This window comes from Danio rerio, chromosome 7 (assembly GCF_049306965.1).
Source record: "Danio rerio strain Tuebingen ecotype United States chromosome 7, GRCz12tu, whole genome shotgun sequence".
NCBI classification, from domain to species: domain Eukaryota; kingdom Metazoa; phylum Chordata; class Actinopteri; order Cypriniformes; family Danionidae; genus Danio; species Danio rerio.
In genome coordinates this window covers 14,348,186-14,354,639 of record NC_133182.1, presented here as the reverse complement: position 1 = coordinate 14,354,639, position 6,454 = coordinate 14,348,186, and the positions used below count along the sequence as shown (strand labels likewise).

At 35.4% G+C, this 6,454-nt stretch overlaps 1 long non-coding RNA gene across 1 annotated transcript; it reads right to left on the bottom strand.

Moving 5' to 3' along the window:
- Window positions 1-437: 437 nt before the first annotated feature.
- On the bottom strand, window positions 438-3,272 carry LOC108190637 (uncharacterized). The gene is made up of 2 exons (XR_001799847.4): window positions 3,201-3,272; window positions 438-675 (listed from the first exon to the last, which is right to left on the bottom strand). It is a non-coding gene; the product is annotated as an uncharacterized lncRNA (long non-coding RNA).
- Window positions 3,273-6,454: the final 3,182 nt, after the last annotated feature.

The window sequence follows — 6,454 nt, the reverse complement described above, 5'->3', positions numbered from 1 at the left end:
TACAAACCCTAAAAAAGCTTTTGAGATACTCGACATGTTTCACTCAAAACAAATTGGTCTCCAAAACATGGTTAAGTAGCTACACACAAACTCCACGATCTCCCCATCCTCACCACAGCCTGTCTCGGGTAACCTTTGAGGTTTAGTTAATAGAAAAGGGTAGTGACCTCTTTATGGCGAATCAAAGGGTCAAACTGATTCAGAACTGACCAGACACGCGTCATTTGCACTAACAGGCCTCTTAAAAAAATCATGAATATCTCTGATTATGAAATATCAAATGACTATGATATTGGGGAGGGGGAATGTTATATATTATGAACTCTGAAGTAACATCTGTTTGCATTTATTTAGAAAAATAGTATCTTTCAAAAAGTAAGGTTACAAACATACATGCAACCATGAAATCAGTTATATTGAATTGTTAAGACAAGTGCTATGGTGCAAATAATATCATTTAATCTTAAACATTTTTTATTTCTTTACATAAATATTAATCAGTTTGCATTCCAGCAGTCGGAAAAGTGGACCTCATTGATGCTCTTCAGTGTCATATTTGAAGTTGATGTCAACACTGGTCTCTTGAGGACCAGCCATAGATGACACAGGGGTCAGAGGTGATGTGCTGGGTTCAAGTGGTTTGTCCAGTTATTCCCAAAGGGCCAATCCAATGATCTAAGGGGAAAGAGATGACACGATTTTGCCCCGTGTGCCCCACTAATAATTCATTTGACTCAATTCCACTTACAATACAGCATATTTAGTTGAAAGCATGCAGATGTAAATAAGGTTTAGGCCTCTAGATAATCCAGGCTATCGTGGCAAAACGGATTTATTTTCTGTTCTGATGCGCGATTAATGAATGAACAACAATGAAACTAAAGGCGCATCGAAAGCTTAGTGAATTGAATTAAACGTCGATTTACAAAAATAATAATAAATAATAATAATAATAAATAAATAACATTAGAGGACGCGGTTGTGTGAATTCATATGTACATCCTTGCTCAGAATCTCCCTCTTTATTTTTACATTAGATGGAACTACTGTTCTATAATAAATGGAACTAATGTTCTTTATTAAATGGAACGCTTGAGAACGCAAAAATGCCGGAATTGGCCCACCAAAGTGCGCGCGCTAACTGCAGGTGTTAAGTCACGTGGCGCTGTATGATCGTTTGTATTCATTCATTAATTCTGCTCGGATTTTCTGCTTGTCATAAGCAGATAAATAGCAACTATTGTACAAAGGGGCACTGAGGGTTTACCTATTTAAAAAGCACTGAGAAATTAATCTTTAGCTGTGATGTAAAAGGGAAAAAACTAAACTCTTTTTGTTCGTTATAATGGTCAAAGTTAACAAAGAAAAGAGGAGTTTACATTTAACCGATTAGAATCCAGCGAATGAGCACCACTGTCTCTCAAAATATAAGGTAATATGAGGTATACAGGTTTTAAGGGGAAATAAAATAAAATACAATATTAAAAATAAAGGGTATTTTTAGCATCTATGGTTCCGTGAAAAAAAACTTGAACTTTAATGGCTTTTTAATGACGCAAAAGGTTCCTCACAGTGGAAAAAGTTATTTAGATTGTTAGAACGCTTTTCAGATGAAGACACATTTTTATATGGAATTATTGCAAAAACACAGTTTTAAACCATTACTATAAAGAAATTCCTGAACCAAAATTGAGACATACCCACACTATCATTTTTTTGTTGTTGTTGAAATAGCATGATTTGCCTATAAGTTTGTACAAATGTATTTGCTTAGATTTAATGCATTTTACATTTGAAATTTCTAATAGGTAAAAAATAGGGATTGGTAGTGATAAAATAGAAAATTATTCTGATTAACACACCAAATTGTGCAGCGAATGTAAAGCGTCCGTGTTTTAAATTGGACGACACACTTGACGTTAATTATAATAATCGTAGATTTAAAAATGCTGGAATTTTATATCAACGTTTGAAAAACACAAAGCACGAATAAAACGCAGTCACAGATACAGAAAACGTGTTGCAACACCTTTTCTCCTTTACTCGCGGTCTCCAAAACACTGAAGGATTCGCGGATGGGAAAAAGCTCAGTCTTTCATTAACAGCCAGACGAGCAGCAATTAGCAACAGAGCGGCTCAGCAAAGCCAAGAGCGCCGGGATTATTGTCCAATCATTTATATCTTCCAAACCAGTAAGCATTAGACTCTGTATTGTAAGTTAGCATAAGAATAGGAACAGGTCCTGTGAACTTCCCCGACCTTCTGACCCTCTTTTCCCGAGATGAATAGCACCACTTTCAGACACCCCAGCCTCTTCAACAGGCTTGAACCATGCCTAAATTCCCAATCATGGTAATTTAATATATCTTAAACCCCCCCCCGGCTGCTTGAGTCCAGTTTTTCTATAGTTTGACGCAGGCATCTATGTCGCCTCACCCTGTCATTAGGACTCTTATTTGGGGACTAGATTTCCCTCGTTAACCTAAAAAATCATTGTGAATGATGTTCACATCTTTTTGAGTATCAATTTATATAGCTACAATAAGGAACTTCAGGAAAAATACACCCAACAACAGTACACACATAAATCCGATAAGCACTTGCCTTCGGAAAATCGAATTATTTAATGTACTATTATTGTTTGGACGAAATAGGGTAAAGCAACTTAAAATAACTTAAATGCCAAGTTGAAGCTCAGGACTGGTTTTGTCATTGACTGGCACGTTAGAGGCATTAGGCGCGTGCGCAGGACTCTAACAAAATGCCCCTGCCTCTTTGATGAATGGCGAATATCTAATGAGGCAGATGGGCACCTACTGTACTTTTCATTGTTTGCTGATAATGCATCGATTAAAAAGCCCGGACATGTTGGATTTAAATGTTACATAAATGTTTATTAATGGCTTTCCAATAATAATGAGACATTGAGGATGGGAGAGCTCGATTTTTTTCGCCCCCTTTTTTTTTTGCCCGTCAAGCGCGCGCGCCCCACGCGAGCTGCCTATTCTGTAGAACTAAAGGAAAAAGGCGACATCTTTTGGCTGGAATACCAACAATAGCACCCACAAACCCGCCGAATCATTTGAACAAGGCATTGAACAAGCACTTGAATTCACCCTGAAATAGATGCTTGCATGCTATTATGAAGAACTAACAATGAAAATAAACCCTAAATGATCAATAAAGTATTAACAGCCTACCCCACAATGATCTACGCCTCCATCTAGGGGACGTGCGTTGGTGTACGCAGCTGAGTGGATATTAAACTGTGTGAACATCAAGGCATCAACAACATTAATTATCGCGAGTTAATTTATGCATAGGCTAATTGTGTGTGATGTCACGTTGCACCTCGCTGTATCGCGAGAATAAACAGGCCTTTTAGTCTCGGTGCTACTAATCGGGTAGGGTAGTGGTGGACGTCAGCATCCGTTCTCTTATATGAATTTAAAACATATACTATAATAGCCTACATAATTAAAAAAATATTTAGCAGAGATGGAAATTATGCAACAAAACAAACAGAAAAAAAGACTTAAAGAGCTATTTATTAACACGAATGCACACATTGCATTAAAATTAACTAGAATTATTATAACATGAGCTGAAAATATGCGGTTCCACTATTAAAAGAGGGCGTTAACAACGCGTTAATGGCTTATTGTCCAATAACTTTAACATCTTAGAGGAGAAAGGGAGAGGTATTGACGAAAGCAAGGCCTATATAAATACATGCAGCTTTGCGGTTCATGAGGTCTGCTGTTGTAATTCCATTTTGACTTGGCTTTTAGTGCTTGTGGTGCAGTGTTCAGCACACAGAACAGACCCTTTACACATAATTACAGCTAATGTAACACTTGGCAAGAGGAAGGTGCCACATTTGGCGCGTATCCAACACTAAGAGCTCCAGTACAAAAGCCCGTCAAGATGAATGCATATGCCGTTAATGAAAATGCACACATATATGTCTTTTTATTGGCGACAACATCCATAAGTTTTAACAAACAATTATGTAATTGATTAGATCATGCATGTAGAGAGAATATATCCGAAGTGTCCAACTATAAATGGACACAAACCAGACTTGGTTATCAGAAATAAAGAGGGGAATGTGCCTAATAAACATTATAGATCACTCTGAAATATATTACCATACAAGCATCGTTCATCGTTTGATGCTATTTTAATAGAGGGATTAACGTGTAAGATTAGATGAAATAAGCAAATCACAAGGGGAAAATCGAGCATGACTGAACTGACTGTAACTTGACTGAACGCAACAAATATCTATTGATCTATTAAGCACATATTAAATTGCGTCTTTAAAAATCACATCCAGCCCGAACTAAATTACTAAGACTTTTACGAGTGTTTCATTTTTATTTTTGTAAGATGTGCGCAGTGTTTAACACATAGGCCTAGATTGGTATCTGTTCATTAAATATTATTAGAATTATTATTATAAAGTATTAAAGTAAACGCTTTAATGCAGTACTGTGCTTTTCACTAAGATGAACTACTAAGCTGTTTATTAGAGATGAAAACACATCTTTCGTTCTCATTGAAAATCTCCACTGTTCGTGATGCAAATATTCCCCTAATTTGGCGCACTGCCAAATGGGCCTCTAGTTAATTGCACACTTGTGTTATAGTCTGTGAGCCTTTGTTTCACACATGAGATCAGAAATGTAGCTTAAGCTTACACGCATATTTCGTTGAAGCATGTTCCATTCCTAAGAAAACAAAATATGGAGAAATTAATGCCTTAAATCTATCCAATGAACAGTCAATATTAATCTGAAATTTCTATATAATCTCAAAGTGTTTTGAATGAACGAAACAAATATAAAGGTGCGTTTAAAAATACGTTTATGCATTTCGATTTTAATTATAGAATCATTAGGCTGTCAATATTATTAGCTGTTATGATTACTAAAGCTTTTGAATTCGAATACAACATTGTTAAGTCTTCATTATTGTCACATTTCTACTAAATTTGACAGTGCATTATGAGCATATCCACTTAAAATTACTAAAGCTTCAATACAGGTCATATAATGTCTCATTATCGCTTCAGAAAAATCTGTCGTACCTTGAGACTGAATCCGCAGGGACAAAAGAAGCAGACATTCTGTCCAACTGAAAATCTTTTTATCCATAACCTATAGACATATTTGAAGTCGTTCTAGATACGAGATTTTACTCTAATCTCTGAACTTAAACATGTTATAACAACAACAACAACAACAACCAATTTGAATTAGTAGTAGCAGTAATTGTAGTAATAGTATTTATAATAGGTTAGTAGTAGTAGACTGTTGTTGTATTATGCTTATGCATGTATTGTATAGTTTTATTACACAATAATAATAATAATAATAATAATAATAATAATAGTAGTAATAATCTATTATTATTATTAGTAGTAGTAGTAGTAGTAGTAATAGTAGTAGTGGTAAAAGTAGCGGTATTGGTTACGTTTTTATACAAATAGAACAATTAATTAGCCTTTATACTTGATGATGATGATAATGCTATAACTATAATAACAATAAGCAGTAGTGGTAGTAGCAATGTTGTGTAGCCTATACATTTTATATTAAATAAAATCTTATTAGCCTTTTTACTAGATGATGATTAATAAATATTATTGTGATCATAGTGGTATTGTGTAGCCTATACGTGTATTTTAGGGTTAACCAAAATATTAAATTCGTATTTCTAAAATTAAAAAGTTATGATGTAATCATGTCGTGTGTGCACGTATATTTAATAATAAAAACAAAAAGAAAAGCATATAAAGGATTTAAACAAAAACTAAATCTAGTTTCAGTTCAAGTTCATGCAAGTAAACCAGGGGTCTCCAAACTCAGTCCTGGGTCGGTGTCCTGCTGAGTTTAGCTTCAACTTGCTTTACACACCTGCCTGAAAGTTTCTAGTATATCTAAAAGCTTGAGTGGCTGGCTCAGGTGTGTTTGATTGTGGTTGGAGCTAAACCCTCCAGATCACTGGCCCTCCAAGACCGAGTTGGACTCCGATGTGTAACATATAGGCTACAGTATCAAAACGTATGTTTCCGACTTTCTATCGACTCATAACAAACTCGTCACAGACTTCTTTCTTGTGTCTGTATAGCGCAAAAAATGATGAAAACTACTCGTTAGTGCGAAATCAAGTGCCAGTTAGAGGATGACCAGAAAAACAAAATGATAAAACTCTACACCATGAGTACAAACGCGATCAGATATGAGAGACAGCGTGTTAACGAAGACATTTACTTCGAATAATCTACAGTCTTGGCATCTCTCGAGAATATATATTATGTAAAAGGTTTGAAAAAAGTGTCCTTTATTTCCATTCATTTAAGCTTGCTTCATAACTCATTCAAAATGCGAGATGGCGACGACGAGCAAGAGGAAACCTGAAAAGTTCATCCATTTAGGGCAGATTAATT